The sequence below is a fragment of the Mobula birostris genome, chromosome 3, assembly GCF_030028105.1.
Source record: "Mobula birostris isolate sMobBir1 chromosome 3, sMobBir1.hap1, whole genome shotgun sequence".
Lineage (NCBI taxonomy): Eukaryota > Metazoa > Chordata > Chondrichthyes > Myliobatiformes > Myliobatidae > Mobula > Mobula birostris.
The window spans coordinates 191,519,114-191,546,507 of NC_092372.1; the positions used below are offsets into that span (position 1 = coordinate 191,519,114).

Sequence of the window (27,394 nt, forward strand, 5' to 3'; positions counted from 1 at the left end):
AAGCGCTTCAGCACCGCTTATTCAAGGCGTTATTGGATGAGCTCGATGCCGCTTATGGAGACATAATTCTTCATGCTGATGTTCGGTGGTTGAGTCGCGGCAGAGTGCTGCAACGATTTCTTGACTTGCTGCCTGAGATAAAGACTTTTCTGTCAACAAGAAACGAGGAGCACGAAGAGCTATCAGTTGATGCGTGGCTACTGGATTTAAGGTTTCTGACAGACATAACAGCTAAATTAAATGCACTTAACAATGAGCTCATGGGAAAAGACCAATACCTAACCCACATGATAAGCACAGTAAATGCGTTTAAGGCCAAGCTCGGTGTTTGGATTTCAAATTTAAAGAATGGGAGGCTGACACACTTTCACAACGTGGAAAAAATGCTTTTTGCCCTGAGCAGTACTGTGCTTACCTAGACAAACTGGCAATAGAGTTCGATCGGCCTTTTGGGGAGTTAAACGTCATGAAAGATATTGCTGCATTTATTTCAAACCGATTTCTGCCGATTGATATAGAACAGATAGCAGCCAAATTCCAGCAAGTATTTGGTGTGCCACGTGATTCTGAAATGGAAATAATTGATTTGCAAAATGACATCAAACTTAAAGCAAGATCAAGGGACGGTGACTTTTGGGGGCTTGTCAGCAGGGAGAAGTTTCCTTATCTCACCGCATGTGCACTAAAAGTCAGTGCCTACTTTGGGTCAACTTACAAGACCATAAGACAAAGGAGCAGAAGTAGGCCATTTGACCCATCGAGTCTGCTCCGCCATTTTATCATGAGCTGATCCATTTTATCCTATTTAGTCCCACTGCCCCGCCTTCTCACCATAACCTTTGATGCCCTGGCTACTCAGATACCTATCAATCTCTGCCTTAAATACACCCAATGACTTGGCCTCCACTGCTGCCCGTGGCAACAAATTCCATAGATTCACCACCCTCTGACTAAAAAAATTTCTTCGCATTTGTTCTGAAAGGGCGCCCTTCAATCCTGAAGTCATGCCCTCTCGTACTAGACTCCCCCATCATGGCAAACAACTTTGCCACATCCACTCTGTCCATGCCTTTTAACGTTCGAAATGTTTCTATGAGGTCTCCCCTCATTCTTCTAAACCCCAAGGAATACAGTCCAAGAGCAGACAAACGTTCCTCATATGTTAATGCTCTCATTCCCGGAATCATTCTAGTGAATCTTCTCTGTACCCTCTCCAATGTCAGCACATCCTTTCTTAAATAAGGAGACCAAAACTGCCCACAGTACTCCAAGTGAGGTCTCACCAGCACCTTATAGAGCCTCAACATCACATCCCTACTCCTATACTCTATTCCTCTGGAAATTAATGCCAACATTGCATTCGCCTTCTTCACTACTGACTCAACCTGGAGGTTAACTTTAAGGGAATCCTGTACGAGGACTCCCAAGTCCCGTTGCATCTCAGAACTTTGAATTCTTTCCCCATTTAAATAATAGTCTACCTGTTTATTTTTTCTGCCAAAGTGCATAACCATACACTTTCCAACATTGTACTTCATTTGCCACTTCTCTGCCCATTCTTCCAATCTATCCAAGTCTCTCTGCAGACTCACAGGAGCTCTCTTACTGACAGACACCTCACAGACTGTCTCAGACTGGCAGTCTGTAGTTATGAGCCAAATTTCAGGGAACTAGCAGAAAGTATTCAGCCCCAGTCATCACACTGAGTGCAACAGTCAATTTTTATTCATTTATTTTTCATGTTGAAATAAAACTAAATAATGACACTTAGAATTAAAGGTGTGAAGTATTGTAATATTCTTAAAGAAAGACAGCTATGGCCTGTTTGATATGCTAGTTACAGTGTTTTCTTGTTTGAACTAATTTGAAAGTTTGACAAAAGTATTTTGTCTAATTCAAATACATTTAGCCCAAATAAAAGGCCTCAAATTGGAAGTACAATCTGAGCTGTGTTTTCTCTAAATGATTTAGTAGGTAGATCTTGCCTTTCACTAAGGTCAAGGTAGGATTAAAAAGGTTGGTGACCACTACCGTAAGTGATTCTACACTGTACATACATTATTTCTACTTTATCTAGGCTGTGTATTTTTATGTGTTATTTGGTATGATTTGGCAGCTTCATAGCTTTAAGGTTATTGGAGAGCGCTTGTGCCGTGTTTCTGCCGACAGCGCTTGCGTGAGATTTTCGCTATGGAGAACAGTGCAGGCAATGATTGTGGAAAAGTATTTCTACTTTATATAGGCTGTGTATTCATCATATCATTCCTGCTTTTACTATATGTTACTGTTATTTTAGGTTTTGTGTGTTATTTGGCATGATTTGGTAGGTTATTTTTGGGTCTGCGAACGCTCACAAATTTTTCCCATATAAATAAATGGTAATTGCTTCTTCACTTTACGACATTTCGGCTTACGAACTGTTTCATAGGAACGCTCTACCTTCGGATGGTGGGGGAAACCTGTACTCAATACTTTGATTTATGAATGCCAGGAAGCCAAAAGCCTTCTTTACAACCCTTTCTACCTGTGACGCCACTTTCAAGGAATTATGTATCTGAACTCTCAGGTCCCTTTGTTCCTCCGCACTCCTCAGTGCCCTACCATTTACTGTGTATGTCCTACCTTGATTTGTCCTTCCAAAATGCAACACCTCACACTTGTTAATAATGTTAATTCTTCAACTTGGATTACTTTCCATATAAAGATTAAAGACATTGAGATAACATGGACCAAAAAAGCATAACCTATGTGAACCTTTGTACTGACAAAAAGGCAGAACCCCCCACTATCTCAACATAAAGAAATGTCAATCAAATCTACATGACTCAAACAACCTGATCATGAAATCAAGTTGGTTTATTACTTTTATACAGATCCCTTATTCTAACACTTCTATTTGAAAACTACTAAAACATTTCTGATCCAATAAAACTTCTCCCTGGTTTCTCTCTGCATCATTGGCATTGAAGGCCATTGAAATAATCCTGTACAATCTTTTGCAACCTCCTTAATCATGAAATTGTTCCTTAAGTTATTAATAAAACAACCATTAATAGTCTTCTTCTGCATTGATTCTCAGTAAATTGGTTAATCAGGCATGTCTCCACATAATCCTCCAAGGAAAGATAAGTGGAACAATATTATTGTCCTACTCCAGGCAATGAGACCCCAGTTGTAAGCAGTCTGCTGAAGTGTGCAGGCAAAATCATTGGAATCCCCAATACCAGACTTCTACAACAGCTACATTGCTTTGAATTCTGTTGACTGAAGAAAGCATTAGGCAGAGGAAAAGTTCAAAGAATTATCTTGAAAAAAGCAGCAAATTTCCATTGATTTCCATTGGTTCATGACTGTTCAAAATGAAGCAGCAGTATTCAGGATGCCCTTGATAACATGCACTTGATGTAACAAAGAAGCCTTCCTTAAGCAGAGGGATGCACCATTCCCCAAAAAGCCCACCTACTAAACAGATAACACCCACACCATCTGTAGAAAAACCTGGGAAAACCTGCAGATGCTGGAAATCCAAGCAACTGACACAAAATGTTGGAGGAACTCAGCAGGCCAGGCAGCGTCTATGGAAGAGTAAACAGTCGACGTTTCAGGCTGAGACCTTTCATCAGTGTTGTGGAAAAACCTGCATGACTGATCAGCAAGATCAAGGCACAAGAAATTGGAAGGTCAAAGTCAAAGTAAATTTATTATTGAAGTACATATATGTCACCATATATGACCTTAAGATTTATCTTCTTGCAGGCATTACAGGAAAAAAATACAATAGAACTCATGAAAAAGCCTAGCAAATAACCAAACTGCAAAACACAAATTGTGTAAATAATAAAAAGTATCCAAATTTAATATTGAGAAAATGAGTTGTAGAGACTTGAAAGTGAGTCAATAGGTTGTGCAATCAGTTCAGCGTGGACTACTTCTTGTAAGTGCGCTCAATGATGGGGAGGTCTTTCCCTGTGATGGACGGGGCTGTGTCCAGCACTTTTTGTAGACTTGTCTATTCCTCGGCTTTGGTTTTTCCATCCCAGACCATAATAAAACCAGTCAGGATACTCTCCACTGTCTACCTATTGAAGTTGCATATTGGAATGGAATCTAATTTTCTTCCATCATTGTTCAGCACCCTGCCAGATTTTTTCTTATCTTGGTTTGCGTTCCCCAAATAAACTCCCTCATTCTTCTTTGAAATAGTCTACCTTGTCTACTTTTTTCCTCATTCAGATAAACTAGTATCCCAGAAACCAGTCAAGTGAATCTTTGCTATACTCTTTCTAAATACTTATGCTTTTTGGTTAAGGAAAGCAAAACCATGCACTTTGCTCCTAGCAGTCTCATCAGCCTTACATAACTGCACTACAATAACTTTACAAGAAAGACTACAGTATCATTTACCCTCCTAACTGCTCACTGCACCTGCATGTTGCCTTTCAGTGACTTTTGTACAATAACTACATTTCTCTGAATTTGTTAGCCAACCTCATAGCACTTAAGAGTCATAGAACACTACATCACAGAAGCAAGCCAAAATTGGCATCAGAAGGAGCATTAATTGGCCTACCCCATCGACCTGCACTCAGACCATTAGAAGAAGCATTAATTGGCCTACCCCATCGACCTGTACTCAGACCATTAGAAGAAGCATTAATTGGTCGACCCCATCGACCTGCACTTGGACCATAGCCCTCCATACTCCTCCCATCCACACACTTATCCAAATTTCTCTTAAATGTTGAAATCGACCCCCCATCCACCACTTGTGCTGGCACCTTGTTCCACACTCTCGCCACAAAGTGAAAAATAAGTTAGGACTTTATTCCTTAACTTAAGAGGGATAATTTGATAGAGGTATACAAAATTATGAGGGGTATAGACAACGTAAATGCAAACAAGAGAATGAGATTTTCCATTCCAGAACTAAGGAGATGTCCTCCTTCTTCAAAGAAAGGGGCTTCCCTTCTCCCAGCAGCAACGCTGCCCTCAACCGCAGCTCTTCCATTTCACATATGTCTGCCCTCACCCCATCCTCCCGCCACCCCTCTAGGAATAGGGTTTCCCTTGTCCTCACCTACCACCCCACCAGCCTCTGCGTCCAGCACATAATTCTCCATAACTTCCTCCATTTCCATCGGGGTCCCACCACCAAGCACATCTTTCCCTCTCTGCACCTCCTCTCCCACTTTCTGTTTTCCACAGGGGTCGCTCCTTAAGCAACTCTCTTGACCATTCGTCCTTCCCCCGATCTCCCTTCTGTCACTTATCTTTGCAAGCGGAGCAAGTGCTACACCTCCTCCCTCACTACCATTCAGCACCCCAACAGTCCTTCCAGGCAAGGTGACACTTCAACTGTGAGTCTGTTGGGGTCATCTACTGCAGTGGTCCCCAACCACTGGGCCGCGAGCATGTGCTACCGGGCCGTGCGGAAACAATATGATTTGGTGATTTGAAACGACATGAGTCAGCTGCTCCTTTCCTCATTCCCTGTCATGCACTGTTGAACTTGAACACCCCCCCCCACCCCCATCGGCCGGTCCGCAAGAATATTGTCAATATTAAACCGGTCTACGGTGCCAAAAAGGTTGGGGACCCCTGATCTACCGTATCTGGTGCCCCCAGTGTGACCTCCTGTATACTGGGGAGACACGATGCAGATTGGGAGACTGCTTCGCTGAACACCTACCAGAAAAAGAGGGATCTCCCAGTGCCCACCCATTTTAATTCCACTCCTCATTCCCAATCCAACATGTCAATCTATGGCCTCCTCTACTGTCACAATGAGGCCTCACTCAGGTAGGAGCAACACTTTATATTCTGTCTGGGTAGCCTCCAACCTGATGGCATAAACATCAATTTCTTGAACTTCTTGTAAAGCCACCCCTCCCCCATTTCACCACTGCCCATTTCCCTCTCTCACCTCATCTCCTTACCTGCCTATCAGGCCTCCCTCTGGTGTTCTTCCTCTTTTTCTTTGTTCCATGGCCTTCTGTCCTTTTCAATCAGATCCCCTCTTCTCCAGCCCTGTATCTCTTTCACCAATCAATCTCCCAGCTCTTTACTTCACCCCTCCCTCCCAAACCCAGTTTCACCTATCACCTTGTGGTTCTTTCTCCCCTCTTCCCCCCCCCCCACTTTCTTACTTTGATTCCTCATCTTTTTTCCCAATCCTGATGAAGAGTCTCGGCCCGAAACATTGACTGTACTCTTTTCCATAGATGCTGCTAGGCCTGCTGAGTTCCTTCAGAATTTTGTATGTTGCTTGGATTTCCAGCATCTGCAGATTTATTCTGTCTATGCCCTCATAATTCTGTATACCTCCATCAAATCTCCCCTCATAAATTAGGGAATAAAGTCCTAACTTATTCCAACTTTCCCTATAACTCAGGTCCTCAAGTCTGGACAACATCCTTGTAAATTTTCTCTGCACTCTTTCAATCTTATTTACGTCTTTCCTATAGGTGGGTGACCAGAACCGCACACAATATTTGCCCATTTTTCCAGCTAATGCAGATCCCACTGCAAGCCAAGATAACCTTTCTCACTGTCAACTGCGCCACCAATCTTGGTGTCATCCGCCAATCTGCTGATCCATTTTGCCACATCATCCAGATCGTTGATATAGATGACGAAACAACGGACCCAGCACTAATATCTGCGGCGCACCACTAGAAATAGCCTTCCAGTCAGAGAAGCAACCCTCTACAACCACTCTCTATCTTCCAATCTTCTGGTACTTCAATCATGGCTAAGGACGTTTTAAATATCCCTGCTAGGGCCCCCGCAATTTCTGTACTAGCCTCCCACTGGGTCTGAGGGCCTAATGTGCCTAATGAGGGCCAAATGTGTCTGACAGCCTTGGGCTCAATGTGCCTAACACATTGTCAGGTACTGGGGATTTAGCAACCTTAATTTGTCTCAAAACAGCAAACACCTGCTCCTCTAATCTGTATGGGATCCATGACCTCCCTGCTACATTGGCTCACATCTAAATTCTGTGTCCACCTCCAGGGTAAATACAGATGCAAAAAAAATCCATTGAAGATCTTCCCCATCACTTTCAGCTCCACGCATAACACTCTGATAATCCAGGGGATCAATTTTGCCCCTTGCTATCCTTTTGCTTTTAATATATCTGTAGGATTCTCCTTCACCTCGTCTGCTACTGATTTCCTTCTTTGGTGTTCTCTTGCATTTCTTATACTGAAGAAACTCATTTGTTTCTGCCTGCCTATACCTGCTCTGCACTTCCTTTTTCTTAACCAGGGCTTCAATATCTCTTGAAAACCAAAGTTCCCTACACCTGTTATCCACACCTTTCATTCTGACAGGAAGATACAGACTCTGTACTTTCAAAAATTAACCCTTTTCAAGACCTTCCATTTATCAAGTACACCTCTGCCAGAAAACAACCTGTCGCAATCCACACTTATCAGATTCTTTCTGATACCATCAAAATTGGCCTTTCTCCAATTTAGAATCTCAACCAGTGGATGACACCTATTTTTTTTGCATATTTACCTTAAAACTGATAACATTGTGGTCACTAGATGCAAAAGATATTCCTCTACACTGTCACGTGACCAACAACAATGAATATAGAATTGAGTCAGGTTTTATAAAAACAATCAAACATTTATTAAACTCTGCTCATTATATATAAAAAAATAAACAAACGAAGATCTTAACCGGAAGTAAACTGCTATGCAGCCATTTAACAAACTGCCACTCAGTACCAGTTCTTAAAGCGATAAACGCGAAAACAGTTCTTAAAGTAGTAAATTCAAACACAGTTCTTAGAATAGTAAATTCGGAAGTCTAAGAGATTCATACAATTAGGAGAGACTTTACTGAAGTAAAGAATTCCTCGAAGACACGTCACTGCCAATCCCAGCCAGAACCTGCCTTTCCCGCAGGATTCACGACGACGGAAATAAAACGGTTTAAAGGCACTGACCTTTCCCTCTGGATACTAGATACTGCACAGCCTTTTCTGCTGCTTTTAGCAGAGGCTATCTCCTGCAGATCACTCTTTCTTGAACAAATTCAATAATGGTCGATCCTATCCAAAACCGCCGAACTCCTTCAGGTTCCCGCCTTCACTCGCCAATATTACTGAAAAGATACATCAACAAACCTGGCAGCAATTGGTTAACCTGCTGGCCCAACACTTTTGTACCTTACAATAGAACGTAAAACTCCATTTTAAATCAAAATTGCGTCATAAGGCAAATACGCAGCGGATCGGAGTATCTAGTTGACATTCTAACTGGAAAACCTACTGCGTCACCAGGGGTCTACACTTACATACCTGGTGAGAACAGGTCATCACGTGATCTCACATCGGCGGGAAAATTACATCATGTGACCTCCGCAAGACCATTACATCATCCTCATAAGATATCCATGAGGTATGTAATTAACACAAACTTCTGTCACCTGCCCTGTCTCACTCTCTAATTGCAGATCCAGTATCGTGCACTCTCTCATTTGGACTTCTATGTACTGATTAAGGAAACTTTCCTCAACACATTTGGCAAACTCCTTTGACAATATATGGGTCCCAGTCAATATGTGGAAACTTAAAATCACCTACTGTCACAACCTTATATTTCTTGCAACAGTCCGCGACCTCGCTACAAATTTGTGCTTCTATATCTTGCAGACGGTTTAGCAGTCAATTTTAATATAACAATTAATGGGATCATACCTTTCTTATTCCTCAATTCTCCCCATAAAGCCTCAATAGATGAACTCTCCAGTCTGCCCTAAGTACTGCTGTGACATTTTCTGTGACTAGGAATGCCACCCCTCACCCTCTAATCCCTCCCGCTCTGTCACATATAAAACAATGGCACTCTGGAACATTGAGTTGACAGTCCTGCCCCTCCTGCAACCAAGTCTCACTAATGGCTACAATGTCATAATTCCATATGATGATCCATGCCCTAATCTCATCCGCCTTTCCTACAATACTCCCTGCATTGAAATATACACAGCTCAAAAAAAGAATCCCAGCTTTCAATTCCTGACTTTGTACATAGGCTTTACAACATCTTTCACCACTCTATTATGTGTTTGGGTACTCCGGTTCCCATCCCTTGCAACTCTAATTCAAGCCTCCCCCCACCCCCGTGCAGCACTCCCAAGCCTTCCTGCTCGGTTATTAGTTCCCCTCCAGTTCAGGTGCAAACCATCCCTTCTGTATAGGGTCCCACCTTCCCTGCAAGAGAGCCCAATGATCCAAAAATCTGAAACCCTCCCTCCTATACCAACTCCATAGCCATATATCCTCTCCAGCACGTGGCACGGTAACAATTCTGAGATCACAACCGTAGGAATCCTGTCCTTTAAATTAGCACCTAATTCCTGAACTCACTTTGCAGGACAGTGTCATCCAACCTACCCAAGTCATGGGTACAGACATGAATCAATGTTCCCTCTAATTTGTAGTGACCAGTGTGTGCAAAGATCTTGTGGTGTGCAATTTTTTCCCCAGTGACAACAACATGTGCACACTGAATATTTCATCAATAAAAACAGTGCTAAAATCTGCATACAAATATTCGCAAACTCCATGCTGTCAAATGCTGTCCACATCAGAAACCAGAAAAAGAAATGTGATTGTGTACGATCATGAAATATACTTAACATGCCAATAAGGTAGGGGGTGACCTATTGTGCACACTTCAAATTCCTTTGTCCACTAGTAGCAAAAGACGTGTGCAAGCTCACATGTGCTCGGGAACATCGTCGTGAATCGCAACCTCTGGCTGCTCACCCTCCCAATTAAGAATGTTTTTACTCAATCCGGGATGTCGCTGACCTGGCCGTTAAAAAAGTTTTTCTGTTCTCTGCACCAAAGTGAATAAACTCACACTTGCCATATTATATATTATGTACTATTTTCTTGCCCATTCACTTAACTTGTCTATATGCCTTTAAACACTCTTAACATCCTCCCCCTTTCTTACAATCCTGGATTTAAGGTATAAACAAAGAGGTGAATTGGTTTATTATTATCATAAATACAGAGGTACAGTGGAAAAACTTGTCTTGCATACTGTTCTTGCAGAATATTGCATTAAAAAAGTGCATTGAGGTAGTACAAGGGAAAGCAATAACAGAATGCAGGAAAAAAAGTGCCAATTATAGAGACAGTGTAGTGCAGGCAAGGCAATAGGGTACAAGGCCACAACAAGGTCACATCGTAATGGAGACTATCCACTAGTCTTATAACAGTGGGATAGAAGCTGTCCTTGAGGATGGGACTTTGTGCCTTCATGCTTTGGAATCTTGCAGATAGTTAAGTGATGAAATGCAAGTTGGGACACTGCCTGATGGGATTGGGTGGGGTGGAGGGGGGGGGGTTAAGAGAGAATGTGCAGGGTGGGTGCACTTGGTATGTTCTTCCCCCAGCTCAGATGCTGGTGTACAGTGGCATACCAAAGTTTGGGCACTCTCAGTCAAAATTTCTGTTACTATGAATAGCTGAGCGAGTAAAAGATGACCTGATTTCCAAAAGGAATAAAGTTAAAGATGACACACTTCTTTAATATTTTAAGCAAGATTACTTTTTTATTTCCATCTTTTACAGTTTCAAAATAACAAAAAAGGAAAAGGGCCCGAAGCAAAAGTTTGGGCACCCTGCATGGTCAGTAACACCCCCTTTGGCAAATACCACAGCTTATAAATGCTTTCTGTAGGCAGCTAAGAGTCTTTCAATTCTTGTTTGGGGGATTTTCGCCCATTCTTCTTTGCAAAAGGCTTCTAGTTCTGTGAGGTTCTTGGCAGTCTTGCATGCTCTGCTCTTTTGAGGTCTATCCACAGATTTTCGATGATGTTTAGGTCAGGGGACTGTGAGGGCCATGGCAAAACCTTCAGCTCGCGCCTCTTGAGGCAGTCCATTGTGGATTTTGAGGTGTGTTTAGGATCATTATCCTGTTGTTGAAGCCATTCTCTTTACATCTTCAGCTTTTTTACAGATGGTGTGATGTTTGTTTCCAGAATTTGCTGGTACAGGTTGACCTTCACTAATCTGACTACCTGTAATCTGGTTCCTTGATAATCTGTGTCACCCAGCCAGCGCTCCATTCTCTTCTGCCTACGACCTCAGATCAGACGTGGTGACCCGCTGAATTTAAGCATATTACTAAGCAGAGGAAAAGAAACTAACGAGGATTCCCTCAGTAACTGCGAGTGCAATGTAGTTTTTGGGGTAACTGCAAGTCTGTGTCTTTGCTATTGCTTAGCTCACGCTTGAGCGCTGGTAGTGGGTGTGCTTTATATTTTGCCAGTGGGGAGGGGGAGTTGTTGCTCGTTGCTGCTTACGCGCGGGGGGGAGGGGAACTTAGGGGTTCTACCATTTAACTGTCGTTCATTCTTTGGGGTACTCCTCTATTTTTAAAGATGGTTGCGAAGAAAAAGCATTTCAGGATGTATATTGTATACATATCTCTGACATTAAATGACCCTTGGAATACTTTGACATTATAAAGGTATGATGAGGCAGTTAGCTATTGCTTAATGTGATCCTTCTGTAACTCAACATTTTCACTAATCCGGCACTCCTCAGCTCCCAATGGTGCCGGGTTATAGAAGGTCGACCTGTATTTAATTGAATTCATTCTTCCCTCTACCAGTAAATGTTCCCCGTGCCTCTGGCTGCAACACAAGCCCAAAGCGTGATCGATCCACCCCCGTGCTCAACAGTTGGAGAGGTGTTATTTTCATGAAATTCTGCACTTTTTTTTCCTCCAAACATACCTTTGCCCATTGCAGCCAAAAAGTTCTATTTTAACTTCATCAGTCCACAGGATTTGTTTCCAAAATGCATCAGGCTTGTTTAGATGTTCCTTTACAAACTTCTGACACTGAATTTTGAGGTGAGGACGCAGGAAAGGTTTTCTGCTGATAACTCTTCCATGAATGTCATATTTCGCTGCACAGTGGAACAGTGCACCACCACTCCAGAGTCTGCTAAATCTTCCTGAAAGTCTTCTTCAGTCAAACGGGGGTTTTGATTTGCCTTTCTAGCAATCCTACCAGCAGTTCTCTCGGAAAGTTTTCTTGGTCTTCCAGACCTCAACTTGACCTCCACCATTCCTGTTAACTGCCATTTCTTAATTACATAACGAACTGAGGAAATGGCTACTTGAAAACATTTTGCACTCTTCTTATAGCCTTCTCCTGCTTTGTGGGCATCATTTATTTTAATTTTCAGAGTGCTAGGCAGCTGCTTAGAGGAGCCCATGACTGCTGATTGTTGGGACAAGGTTTGAGGAGTCACGGTATTTATAAAGCTTTGAAATTTGCATCACCTGGCCTTTCCTAATGATGATTGTGAACAAGCCATAGCCCTAACAAGCTAATTAAGGTCTGAGACCTTGGTAAAAGTTACCTGAGAGTACAAATCTCTTGGGGTGCCCAAACTTTTGCATGCCACTCTATATCTTGAATAGTGGGCCCAGCATTGACACCCTCAGTACCCCACTAATCATGACCTGCCAATCTGAGAAGGTTCCATTTATTTCCACATTTATCTTTCTACTTGATAACTGTCATCAATCCATGTCAGCACATTACCCCCAAATGTGGATGCTCCAACCTTGTTAGTTGACCTCCTGCATGGGACCTTGTAGAAAGACTTCTGAAGATCAAAATATCCCTCATTCAGCAGTTCTCCATCTACTAAGCACGATTTCTAAGAATAGCTGTTGCCAAGTCTCTCACAATTTTATTTTCATAAATCCATGTCTGATCCTATAATTATTTTCATCATATATTTCGGCATTTTCCTACTGCTGAAGAAGCTCCTCTTCTTCCTTAAAGAGTAGGATCACATAGTACCTTCAAGTCCACAGGATCAATTAGAATCTGTAGAATTTTTAGTCATATTATGGTCACCTTTAGCACAAGACTTACAAATCATCAGGCCCTTGGGATTTATTAGGTTTTAGTTTCACTAACTTCTTTGGTAGTTGTTCTTTTTTAAAACTAATCCTTTTCTTTAGTCAATTTTGAATGCAAATTGGTAATTAAAATGTAATGGTATCCATTTTTTTTACCTTAATTTGAGCAATGCCACAGAAAATTATATGCTTTTTACAACATCCCTTCACTGAAGTGTTCTTTCAGGAATCACCGTGCAAGGATTTGTGCTCCTAACTTCGCATGCCTTTAAAAGTGACTACACAATGAAATTCTGTTTTATCTACTCAGATCATCTGCTCATCTGAAGACTCTTCTCTTTCACCTGTGCAAACAGTAATAGAATTTACAATATAAAGCCATGTTCCTATGGAACTATACAAGGAAAGGTTGTAAACCTTTGAGCCACACATGGACATAAATCAGCTTTTTAATTTTTTTTTGGTTGAAGGAGCCAAAGCAGAAATCTGCTTCCAGCACCTGAAATACCTGACTCTCACAGAAACACACCTGAGCTAAGAAATATTCAATAAGCAAAAATGACCAATGACAAAGTCCTGGAGTACTTAAGAGGTCACAAGTACTGTGTTAGGAAAAGGCAAGACATACAGAATATGCTGATCATGGAAAATTGAAGGAACAGATACATCTGTTGATCTTATAACTGAAGTCATTCTTGGGAAGTGCATGGAAATTCCCGATGTAAAAAATGAAATTTCAAAGTCAGGGACGTCAGAAATCATTGAAAGGGGCCCAACCATATCTGTTAACTTATCAACACCTTTTGGAATATCAATTGAACTTCACCCAAAGAACAAATTTACAATCTCCAAAGAATCCTTTTATAAAAGAAAACATTGCAACAATGAATTTAAAATGGAATCTTGTAAAAACTCTGCCATAGAAGCCTGGACAGACTATTCATTTGAGAAAGTTTCTCTGGAGAGTACAAGTAGTTCACTGGCATCAAGCTACGCAAGAAAATGGCATTATATTGTCAGTCAAAGGTTTAAATAACCAAGCATACATATGGAAAAGTGGATTATAACAGATTAAACAGCGATATTGTATTTCTGCAAAAAAAAAAGAAAAACATCAAGTATGGAAACGTAGTGTCAATGTTCTGCTAGACAGATTATTTTGACCTCCGTATATTTTCCAGCTGTGGTTTTTTTTTAAATAAAGAGTATCACATTTCTTTTGTGGACGAGATGATTATTTATAATGTGCTCAGCATCAACAATAGACAGTTTGAAGTGAAAGTTAACTATTTGTGTCACTTGTGAGATTACAAATACAGTAGTGTAATTAAAATGTATTTATTTGACTTCTAAATTGTTTGCATGTCCTGAGGATTTCAAATATACTGACTTACTAAATATTTAACTGAAAAATTTTCTATATTATTCAAACAAAATTATTTTCACAATCTTTAAATTCATTTATGACGACGAATTAAATGAACAAACTCTGTTTAATATACAGTATCAATGATTCAAATCAAGTGATGCCTGAAAATTCATTTTCTCCTGGTGCATATATAGTGAGATAAATAATCCTCGTATGAACCTTAAGGTTACTTAAAACAGACAAAGCTCTGCTGGGTAATAAGTTTTGTTTTTTTTTACACACACACACAAAGTGGTTGCTAACTGGTAGACACTGCCAGAGAAGGAGATGGAATTAAATACATTTAGAAAGACGGTTAAATAGACAATGCACAGAAGGCAGGGAAAAAACACGGGCATAGACATGGCAACTTGAAGGGATTGCGTCTCAGCTGCATAATTCTATGACTCAATTACAGGACTACAGGAAAGCAACACACACAAATGATGGAGGAACTCAGCAAGTCAGGCTTGGATTTCCAGCATCTGCAGATTTTCTCTTGTTTGTGATAGGACTACAAGAAATGTATCCTTTATCACAGCGAATTATCATTAGCTAGGCACGTGGCACTGTGTATTTGTATTATATCTGTAATGTAGTAGGGAGACTGAAGCAGAAGAGCTGCATTGCCTTGCTTATTGCTTGGCCCAGGTCCTCATACCACGGCGTTGACTGATATGGCCACAAAGGGGAGGAGGCACCGGAAGCAGTGTAAGAGAAAACAGAAGTGCCGCAAGTGCACAGGAATCCGAGCTAGGCTATAAGGCTACCCTTGCAGGCCGGCTCTCCCATCAATACTGTTCTCCAGTGTTCGCTCCCAAGAAAACAAACTGGATTACCTTCATCTGCAACTGATCAAGCACGTGATGAGGAACTGTTGAGTGCTCATTCTTACAGAGACATGACTCCAAGACAACATCCCGTGCACCATCGATCTTCAGGCCATGCCTTGTGCTAATATTACTGCATTGTACTGTATCATAACTATTTGTGCTGTGTGTGACTACATTTACTATGCTTTGCACCTTAGCCCCAGAAGAAACATGGTTCATTGAGCTGGATACATGGGTTTGGTTGAATGCCAGTAAACTTGAACTAGTAAGAACATTGCAAAATGCATCGCAGGAACATTCAATGGAAATATGTCACTTAGCAACTCAAATAGACCTTGGAGTACATTGTCCTATCCTTGAAAAAAGCATGGGAAGAGAGTAAGGTGGTCAAGACACACATTGAACACTGTCCAGTTTTAGCCACGATAGGGGACCTGACAATTTGAAGAAAAGTTTCAAAGCAGGTCCAGATGCTAAGGGGGCAGGAACCTACAGCAAAGATATACAATTCTAAGGTACTAGAAGGAGGCAGAGCGGAGTAATGATGGCATTAAACGGCAACTCCTTTGCTTACACCTTCGGAATCAGCTCTATTTCCTCTTTAATATCTTTATTTTTCCTTTTCAGGATTCTTTTGAAGACCCTGACCTGGACTTACACACTGACCATGGTCCTTTATGGGTATGGGGCCCGCTCTCAGGGTTTCATAACCAGCCGTTGTTGTTCGGCTCAGCTTTGGAAACCTACGATCTCGGGACTCTGAAGATGGGCGGATTGAGGGTCAGTGTCATGACAGGAGATGGTGTGTGTCATCGGGGGAGTCAGAACATCTGCAGCTGTGTGCTCAGAGACTCGTGATCATGATCTTTGGGCACAGAGCTGGAAAAAAAGCAACGTGGCAGACTTCTAGCATCGTAAACCAGCAAGTTGTTTCTTATGTCTCCATGCGAAAATGGAGGTGTGTGTGTGTGTGTGTGTGTGTGTGTGTGTGTGTGTGTGTATATATGAGAGTGTGAGTGTGAGAGAGAGAGAGAGAGAGAGAGAGAGAGAGAGAGAGAGAGAGAGAGAGAGAGAGAGAGACAGACAGACACACACACACACACACAGACACTGACTGACTGTGGTATATTGAATGCCGGGTGAAACGCGAAGCCTTTGGGGTAACTGCAAGTCTGTGTCCTTGCTGTTGCTTTGCTCACGCTTGAGCGCTTGGTGGTGGGTGCCAATGCTTATCTTTTGCCAGTGGGGGGGGGGTGGGGGATCTTTGCTTGCTACAGCTTATGAGCAGGGTGGGAGGGGGGACTTTGGGGTTCTAACATTTGACTGTTGTTCATTCTTTGGGGCACTCCTATGTTTTCGTGGATGGGTGCGAAGAAAAAGCATTTCAAGATGTATACTGTATACATTTCTCTGACATTGAATTGTACTTTTGAACCTTTGATATTAAGCCCTTCTATCTTTTATCTTTTCTTCTACGCGATGCCATAGCTGACCTTTAACGTTATTCTAAATACCAAAAATATGTTAGAGATTTAAAAAAAGTCCGCCATGATCTTAATCATACTAGGCGGCACAGCCCACTACCTATCAGGTCCATGATGACAATCTTATTGAATGGCACTGCAGACTCATGAACTTGCTCCCTATTTCATAAAATTATGTTCTCAATCATCTTTACCCCACATCATTGTTAACAAAAGCTTAGCAATCTGAAACTTGTAACAATTGGCTTAGCACCAAATATCTCAATTAGGTATTTCAATACACCATCTTTCTTTGTCTGGTTCCTAATTCCTCTCTCAAAAAATCTTGCTGGAATTTTTTGGCTTTGTCCCATGGCCTTAGTCTGTCAAATCAGAATTAATTTTTCTTGAATTGCCAGAAGGTATTTTTCCTTCATGTCCTAAATCCATCAAATCGCTGCTTAACTAGTTTAATTCCAGAAAATAAAACTCTTGGATTTTATAACCTCACATCACAAAGCAGGCACTGTAATTCACATACCACGCATGACAGCATGTATACTAAATACATATTTAGATATAAAAGCCAACACCGCATTTTTAAGGAGTAAAATGCCCTGGCCAAATACAGAAAATAACGACAGAGTGTCTTCGGTCTCAGTTTCTCATCATTTTAAATCCACTAATCTATCCTCTGAAGATTGATATCGATAAGCTCCCACATATTTATGTTTTTCATATTCACTTAGAACACAAAAGGCATCAATTAGCGTAATGCTATTACAGCTCCAGCAACTTGAGTTCAATTGCACTATTGCCTGTAAGGAGCTTGTACATTCTTCCCAGGCCCATGTTTCCTTCAGGTGCTCTGGTTTCCTCCGCATTCCAAAGACGTACAGGTTAGTTGGTTAATGGGTCACATGGGTGTAACGGGCTTGGTGGGCCGGAAGGGCCTATTACCGTGCAGTATCTCTAAAATAAAACAAAAACTTATGAAAATAAAAGTAGGAGCCTCAAACCAGCCCTGCCATTCAATGTGATCATGGCAAACCTGTCTCCAATCTCCTCTTCTGTGCTAGTTTCCTATAGCCCACAATTCCCTGATCATTCAAAAGACTATCCACCTCGACGTAAAATAGCATCAACAATTCAGACTCCAAAACCCGCAGGGACAGAGAATTTCAGGGAATTCCCATGCTCTGCACTCAAGTTTTAAATGGCCACCTGTTATTCTTGTACCCATGTCCAATTGCTTATCATTTTCCTACTGATGGAAATATTTTGACATCTACCATTTCATGCCCCCTCCCCGCAGGATCTCAGACGCTTTGATAAAATTATTCCTTCCTTGTTATTCTAAACAATGCAGATCTAATTTCTATGGCAAATTTACAGTTTCCATTCCGAATCATTTGCTGCGCTTAGCTACTAAGTTTTGAAATTTATGCACAAGATTACCTAAAATCGTCTTCATGATAATTACAGGAGGCTTTCCCACAATAAAATCTATTTGCAAGTCTTCACCCACGAATTCAACCAGTTGCAGAATCCAAAGCATCTCCGAGCAATATGCTCTTCCTCCCATTACTTGTGTCCAACTTGGATACCTCACACCCTGAAATTTTGCCATGTTTGTTTTATGTATGTAAATAACTTTGGGGCACAATGCAAGTTTCATCTTGTCTGCCTGAAAAAGGCCTGTTCATTCTGACCATCTTCAATTTAATAATTAATCTTCAATCCAAGTTAACATATCTTCCTGAAACTCTTCTAGTGCATCAGTCTTAGATGACATTTTATCAAAAAACAATCACCCAACTGAGAGAATTTTGCAAGATTATGCAATCAAGATGCTACAGGAACTCAGCGGATCAGACACTATTTGTGGATGGAAATGGACAACTGACGTTTCGGGTCAAGAACCTTCATCTGGATTTAATGTTTCTGATAATATGTTCTTCTAATAATATGTTTACATTGGGGACTTTGAAAAGACATTTAGACAGGCACATGAATCTGAGGAAAATGGAAGGATATGAACATTATTTAGGCAAAAGGGATTAGTTAGATGTCCATTTGATTACTAACTTCCTTGTTTTGGCAGAACATCGTGGGCCTATATTCTACAGAATATTCGAAAAAAAATTGACGTTTAAATCATAAACAATTCTCCTTTGGCTCTTCCCACTTCCTTCAAACAAAAGGTGAAGCCATGAGCACTTGCGTGAGTCCCAGCTATGCCTGCTTTTTTATTGGCTACGTGGAACATTCTATGTTCCAAGCTTACACTGGTGTCCGTCTCCCACCTTTTCCTTACTGCATTGGTGCTGCTTCCTGTAGCTATGTTAAGCTGTCGACTTCATCAACTTTGCCTCCAACTTCCACCCTGCCCTCAAGTTTACCTGATCCATTTCCAACACCTCCCTCCCCTTTCTCAATCTCACTGTCTGTCTTTAGAGATAGCTGAACTACTGATGCCTATTATAAACCCATGGACTCTTACAGCTACCTAGACTATACCTCTACCCACCCTGTAACTTGTAAAAACACAATCCCCTTCTCTCAATTCCTCCATCTCTGCCACATCTTCTCAGTATGAGGCTTTTTCTTTCCAGAACAAAGGAGATGTCCTCCTTTTTCAAAGAAAGGAGCTTCCTTTCTTTCATCATCAACGCTGCCTTCAACCGTATCTCTTCTATTTCACGCATGTCTGCTCTTACTCCATCCGCCTGCCACCCTACCAGGGATAGGGTACCTCCTGCCCTCACCTACCACCCCACCAGCTCTGCATCCAGTACATAATTCTCCGGAACTTCAAATAATCTCCAACGGGATCCCACCACCAAGCACATCTTTTCCTAACCCCACTTTCTTCAGGGATCGCTCCCTATACAACTCCCTTGTCCATTCGTCCCTTCCCACTGATCTCCCTCCTGGCACTTATCCTTGCAAGCGGAACAAGTGCTGCAACTGCCCCTACACCTCCTCCCTCACTATCATTCAGGGCCCCGAACTATCTTTCCAGGTGAGCTGACACTTCATCAGTGAATCTGTTGGGGTCATATACTGTGTCTGGTGCTCCCGGTATGGCCTCCTGTATACCAGTGAGACACGACGTAGATTGGGAGACCACTTTGCCGAGCACCTATGCTCCATCCAGCAGAAGAAGCAAAATCTCCAAGTAGCCATCCATTTTAATTCCACTTCCCATTCCCATTCTGCTATGTCCATCCATGGCCTCCTTACTGTCATGATGAGGCCACGCTCAATTTGGAGGAAAAACATCTTATATTCCGCCTGGGTGGACTCCAACCTGATGGCATGAATATTGATTTCTTGAACTTCCAGTAATGCCTTCCCTTCACCATTCCCCATCCCCTTTTCCCTCTCTCACCTTATCTCCTGGCCTGTTCATCGTCTCCCTCTGGTGCTCTTTACCCCCTTTTCTTTCTTCAATGACCTTCTGTCCTTTCCTATCAAACTCTACCTTCTCTGGCCTTGTATCTATTTCGCCAATCAACTTCCCAGCTCTTTACTTTATTCTTCCCCCTCCCAGCTTCACCTATCACCTCGTGTTTCTCTCTCCCATCCCGCCACCTTATAAATCTACTCAAATATTTTTCTCCGGTACTGCCGAAAGGTTTAGGCCCAAACATAGATTGTACTTTTTTCCATAGATGCTGCCTGGCCTGCTGATTTCCTCCGGCATTTTAAACCACGTCCCTTTTAAGTTTTCAGATTTGTTTCTTAAAGCTCATGCATTCTATTTTGCCACCCTAAGTTATCTATGCATCGCTTTGAAGCAGTACAATATCCCTTCATTATTTTATCAACCAAGTTCAACTCTTCCAAAGATGGTTCTGTATCACAGAAAATGTGTCTTTTCCCCTTGTAAATGCCTAGAAGAAAATAAATTTACTCTCAACTTTGAAAAAGGAGGATACCAAATATACATTGGACGAGAATAGTCTAGTAACAGTACATCTACAGAAGTTCACATAGTTCTGAAAGCTGTTGCTACCAGGTTGGGCCAAAGGCTGGGCTACTATTAAACCCAAGGCTTCTATCACCAAGAGTAGCAGGAGCACTGTAATGCCAACACCTGTTAGTTACCCTCCAGCATCTGAGGTGATTTAATGTTTTCACGTTACTTCTGGGTGCCCAGTTATTCATTTTTGACAATGTAGGTGTCATTGAATTTTCCCGTCATTCCTAATTTTGTTAAGGTTGTGTGTGGCCACCATCCTTAACTGCAGCAGTCTTTTTAGTCTTTGGTATATTTCAATAGTTAAACCCAGAGACGATGGGATGGTGACACATTTCCAAGTCAGCTGAATGGATACATGAGAAAACAGCCTTCACATCTGGTAGAACAACTCCCTAAATGGAAGTAATTATGTCTTCAACTATTCAGTTGACTTCATTGAGATGCAAGGTTCCTGAACATCTGGAAGATCAGGAGCTAAAAGTATAAAGAAACTTCAAGCATGTAGTCAACCACAACCTAAAAACAGTCATCACAGAAGGAGAACACAGAGAATACTACAACCTAAAAATGAGACTGGCAGCTCATTTTGCACAAATACCATCCAAGTTCAAGCCACAAGTTATTGGTATTTAATCTAATAAGCAAAAACTGTGTGTTAAATGCAACATCATAAAGAGTTACAGGGATTAATTGAAAATCCACATTATACTCAATGTTATTATCCCACCATGTCAGCTGACCCAGGCGAAGGTAGGAGCAAGGCTTAAATAGGAGCAAAGGAGTACAAGGATCAGACCACCTTCCAGAGCACAGTAAATTGTAGGATTGAGGTATGCAAGTCTTCATAGTTTCCTTCAGGGAATACAACATGCTGTGGAAAGACCCTGTCTTGGCATTAGTCACCCTAGGGAAATCAGCTTTCTTAATTATGGGCTCATGTTTTATGTCTGTGGCACTTCACCATTTTAATCAACTTGCTAGGTATAGCTGTTATCGACACTTACGATGTGCAGTACCAGGAAAAGCATGTCATTCGGGGATCAAAAAGTAGCTTAGCCTTCAATAAGACCAACCAGATGTGGTCACATCATGCAATGGTTGTCAAAATCATGCTATAAATATGTCTAGAAATATGCCTGCCCATTATGAAACCTGCAAGTTCACCAGAGCATTAATACTTTGAAAACCAAAGAAGAGGGCCAGTGAGAAAAATATAACAAAATAAAACCTAAAACATTAAATATTCTAATCACTAAGTAAAAGAAAATGTATAATGAATGCATAATGGCATCCAAATTTCAAAAATAAATGGATTATCCTGAAAAGTTTTCCAGGTATAATTTACAGTTTTCACAAGAGCACTAATGCAAAGTGACTCAAAATATTTGGCAGATGAATGTTGATAACTACCATATGACCCCACTGTTTCTTGTTGTCAGATTAACAATTTTTTTCACTAACGTTATTAAATGCTTATTCTGCAGGTTTGTAAAGAGTTCAAGATTTATGAGCAGATGGGTAATTTAGAGTGCGAGTTTGGTAAAACCCAAATGAATCTTTTATGTGTTGTGTAGGTAAATGGCCACTAGCCACAAAACATATTACAACTAATGTACCCTTCAAAGAAACTGCGGTTGGGTGTGTAGTGCCAAAGTCTTAAAAATGGGCCACATTGCTATATCAAAGTATTACTTGGAGAAATTTAATTGGTAATCAATGACTGAACCTAAACAATTCATATCAGCTGAGAAGACAGCAAGTTTTCAAGAAATAACTACCTGCTTTATAAAGTTTGTTGCATTGAGCCTACATACAAGAGAAATGGAATACTGCTATAAAAACTTAGCACATACACTAACAATCTTCAGAGAAGAATACCTGTCATCTTTAACTGAAATTTCACAAATTTAAAAGAAACAATTTGATTGATTTTTACAATTTTTTTTAACTGAAGTTGAAACGCGAACTAAATACTGGTAACATCTAAGGTCAGGCAGAATCTGTGAGAAGAGAAATAATGGCAATGTTTCATGTGGAAAGTCTTTCTTCAGAACTAGGAATAAGTTGATTAGCTCAGGAATTTTATCCTGCTATCCATCAGCATGCCCTGCTATGCTATTTGCAAAACATTACACTTCTTTATTATTCTTGAACTGCCTCTTTAACAACAGTAACCCTAACCTAACCCTATTTAGCAACCTGTTACCTATTGACTTTCCACACTTTCTTCTCTGCATCTTGAAAGTATACTTCTGCTTTCTTTGCCAGTTAAAATGGTTCAATTTAATATCAGAGAATGTATATAGTATACAACCTGAAATTCTTACTGTTCAGAAATCCACAAAACAAGAAACCCCAAACAATGAATGATGTAAACATCAGAACCCCAAAGCCCCCCAGCCCCTCTCACGCACAGGCGGCAGCAGCACTGACCCTCCCCTCCCCCCACTTGTGCCAGAAGCACTGAACCCCCACCCCCACCATACCACCATGCAAGCAATAGCAAAAGCCCCTCCCCCACAGAAACCCTGATCTAAAGTCCATCAAAAACTACAGCACTTCAGTATCTCAGACAGGATCTCTCTATGACTGAAGCATTAACTTTGTTCTTCTTTCCACAAATGCTGCCTAACCTGCTGAATGTTTTCACCATTTTCTGTTGTTGCTTTTGCAGTCTATGTTTTTCATTCTCTGTGATTCCAAAAGGTGACTCAATGTTATACCCTGTACATAGTGCTCCGGGCAATGCACTTTTGCGTCTTTTATTTTATGACTTAATATTAGTAGAACGTAGCATACTGGAAAACAAAACAAAAACTCAAGATTATTTTTTCCAGGAACCATTAGAAATTTAAAAAAAACAATTAACGAACACTCAGAGAAAGTACACAGCCGTAACTTCAACAGTTCAAACACATTAACTATATTATAACCTTTGCAATACATGCTTCGGTTTCAATATCTTCTGATCAATTTGCATTCCATAACAAGCTAAAACAAATTGCACTTAAATTGCAATTAAAATTAACGTGGCAGTGATGTTCATGAAATTGTGGATTTTACACACACACACACATGCGCACACACGTACACACGCACACACGCAAAGCTACTGTCTGCGAATTGGTATCTCTGTCTAAACTCAGATACAATTAAATTTGTCCTAGAACAAATTACTGTTTTATTTTAAATTGGAAATATCATTGAAGTGATTGGACTAATCAAGGGTAGACAGGACTCCAGACTGCTGTGAAACATACAGCAACTCCACGAGTCACAGTCATTATGTATCCAGATTACACAGACTGGAACAAATAACTAAACAGACCCAAATACTAGCAAAAAAAAATGCCCTACGATATCCTTCAAACCTTCTTGAGAAATGCTTATACTTTAAGTTTGGAATAGTATACTGCACAAGAAAAACCTAAAGCTGTGATGGATGACCCTTGTCAGAAACAGTAATCATTCTGTGCTCAAGCAGTTTGGAAAAGCACATTTAAAAAAAAATCAATTCAAAAAGGATTCATGAAACACGAACTACAGATCCTAGGTACAAAGGTTAGCTGGCTCTTCAAATATTTTTCATGTTTCTGAGTATATCAGGTGGTTTTCATAAATCTTACAATATTGTTGTACTTGCACCAATTTTAAATCCACAAAATTTGCAGATCAGTTCATCATGCAGTCAGGTGTTAATGTATTTGGCAGCCCAAGTGACTGACCTGGGCTCTTGGATCAATCTCAGATTTCAAGATGTGGAGAAATGCCTTTTCAGTTGTTGCAGCTGAAAAACAGCTACAGTTAAGTCAGAAGTTTACATACAACTTAGCCAAATACATTTACACTCAGTTTTTCACTATTCCTGACACTTAATCCTAGAAAACATTCCCTGTCTTAGGTCAGTTAGGATCACTACTTTATTTTAAGAATGTGAAATGTCAGAATAATAGTAGAGAGAATGATTTATTTCAGCTTTTATTTCTTTCATCACTTTCCCAGTGGGTCAGAAGTTTGCATACACTTTGTTAGTATTTGGTAGCATTGTCTTGAAATTGTTTAACTTGGGTCAAACGTTTTGGGTAGCCTTCCACGAGCTTCTCACAGTAAGTTACTGGAATTTTGTTCCATTCCTCCAGACAGAACTGGTGTAACTGAGTCAGGTTTGTAGACCTCCTTGCTCGCACACGCTTTTTCAGTTCTGCCCACAAATCTTCTATCGGATTGAGGTCAGGGCTTTATGAGGGCCACTCCAATACCTTGAATTTGTTGTCCTTAAGCAATTTTGCCTCAACTTTGAAGATATGCTTGGGGTCATTGTCCATTTGGAAGACCCATTTACGACCAAGCTTTAACTTCCTGGCTGATGTCTTGAGATATTGCTTCAATATAGCCACATAATTTTCCTTCCTCATGATGCCATTTATTTTGTGAAGTGCACCAGTCCCTCCTGCAGCAAAGCACCCCCACAACATGATGCTGCCACCCCCATGCTTCACGGTTGGGATGGTGTTCTTCGGCTTGCAAGCCTCACCCTTTTTCCTCCAAACATAACAATGGCCATTATGGTCAAACAGTTCAATTTTTGTTTCATCAGACCAGAGGACATTTCTCCAAAAAGTAAGATCTTCGTCCCCATATGCACTTGCAAACTGTAGCCTGGCTTTTTTATGGCGGTTTTGGAGCAGTGGCTTCTTCCTTGCCGAGCAGCTTTTCAGGTTATGTGGATACAGGACTTGTTTTACTGTGGACATAGATACTTGTCTACCTGTTTCCTCCAGCATCTTCACAAGGTCCTTTGCTGTTGTTCTGGGATTGATTTGCACCTTTCGCGACAAAGTACGTTCATCTCTAGGAGACAGAATGCTTCCCATTCCTGAGCAGTATGACAGCTGTGTGGTCCCATGGTGTTTATACTTGCATATTATTGTTTGTACAGATGAACGTGGTACCTTCAGGCATTTGGAAATTGTTCCCAACGACGAACCAGACTTGACATCATTTTCTGACCTCAATCCAATAGAAGATTTGTGGGCAGAACTGAAAAAGCATGTGACAGCAAGGAGGCGTACAAACCTGACTCAGTTACACCAGTTCTATCGGAAGAAATGGAACAAAATTCCAGCAACTTACTGTGAGAAGCTTGTGGAAAGCCACCCAAAACGTTTGACCCAAGCTAAACAATTTCGAGGCAATGCTACCAAATACTAAACAAGTGTATGTAAACTTCTGACCCACTGGGAGAGTAATGAAAAAAATAAAAGCTGAAATAAATCATTCTCTCTACTACTATTCTGACATTTCACATTCTTAAAATAAAGTACTGATCCTAACCAGCAAATTTGATGTGTGTTTTCTAGGATTAAATGTCAGGAATTGTGAAAAACTGAGTTTAAATGTATTTGGCTAAGGTGTATGTAAAATTCTGACTTCAACTGTATATGAAATATTTTCTGTCACTGAGGTCAACAATCATCTTGCAAGAAGAGAGGCAGGAAGTGTATTGTTCAAAGTATCTTAAAGCATAGAACATAGAAAACCTACAGCACAATACAGGCCCTTCGACCCACAGAGTTGTGCCGAACATGTCCCTACCTTAGAAATTACTAGGCTTACCTATAGCCCTCTATTTTGCTAAGCCCATGTACCTATCTAGAAGTCTCCTAAAAGATCCTATCGCATCCGCTTCCACCATCCTTGCCGACAGCCCATTCCACTCACTCACCACTCTCTGAGTAAAAAATTTACTCCTGACATCTCCTATGTGCCTACTATATTCTGCCATAGTATTTGACCTACCAAAATGAACCACTTCACACTTATCTGGGTTGAACTCCATCTGCCACTTCTCAGCCCAGTTTTGCATCCTGTCAATGTCCCGCTGTAAATTCTGACAGCCCTCCACACTATCCACAACACCTTCAATCATCAGCAAACTTATTAACCCATCCCTCCACTTCCTCATCCAGGTCATCTATAAAAATTACAAAGAGTAAGGGTCCCAGAACAGATCCCTGAGGCACTCCAATGGTGACAGACCTCCATGCAGAATATGACTGTCTACAACCACTCTTTGCCTTCTGTGGGCAAGCCAGTTCTGGATCCACAAAGCAATGTCTCCTTGGATCCCATGCCTCCTTACTTTCTCAATAAGCTTTGCATGGGGTACCTTATCAAATGCTTTGCTGAAATCCATATACACTACATCTACTGCTCTTCCTTCATCAATGTGTTTAGTCACATCCTCAAAAAATTCAATCAGGCTTGTAAGTCATGACCTGCCCTTGACAAAGCCATGCTGACTACTCCTAAACATATTATACCTCTCCAAATGTTCATAAATCCTGTCTCTCAGGATCTTCTCCATCAACTTACCAACCACTGAGGTAAGACTTACTGGTCTATAATTTCCTGGGCTATTTCTACTCCCTTTCCTGAATAAAGGAACAACATCCGCAACCCTCCAATCCTCCGGAACCTCTCCCATCCCCATTGATGATGGAAAGCTCATTGCCAGAGGCTCAGCAATCTCCTTCCTCACCTCCAACAGTAGCCTGGGGTACATCTCATCCAGTCCCGGTGACTTATCCAACTGGATGCTTTCCAAAAGCTCCAGCACATCCTCTTTCTTAATAGCTACATGCTCAAGCTTTTTAGTCTGCTGCAAGTTATCACTACAATCACCTAGATCCTTTTCTATAGTGAATACTGAAGTAAAGTACTCATTAAGTACCTTTGCTATTTCCTCCGGTTCCATACATACATTCCCACTGTCACACTTGATAGGT

At 41.1% G+C, this 27,394-nt stretch overlaps 1 protein-coding gene and 1 long non-coding RNA gene across 13 annotated transcripts in view; one reads left to right on the forward strand and one right to left on the reverse strand.

Moving 5' to 3' along the window:
- The window catches only part of mpp7a (MAGUK p55 scaffold protein 7a), a 515,701-nt gene that overhangs the window by 219,059 nt on the left and 269,248 nt on the right, over positions 1-27,394 (reverse strand). The window lies entirely within an intron of this gene.
- Positions 1-27,394, forward strand: part of LOC140195503 (uncharacterized) — a 35,968-nt gene that overhangs the window by 2,727 nt on the left and 5,847 nt on the right. The window contains exon 2 of the long non-coding RNA XR_011885490.1: positions 15,783-15,935. This is a non-coding gene — a long non-coding RNA (uncharacterized lncRNA). The remainder of the gene's footprint in view (positions 1-15,782; positions 15,936-27,394) is intronic.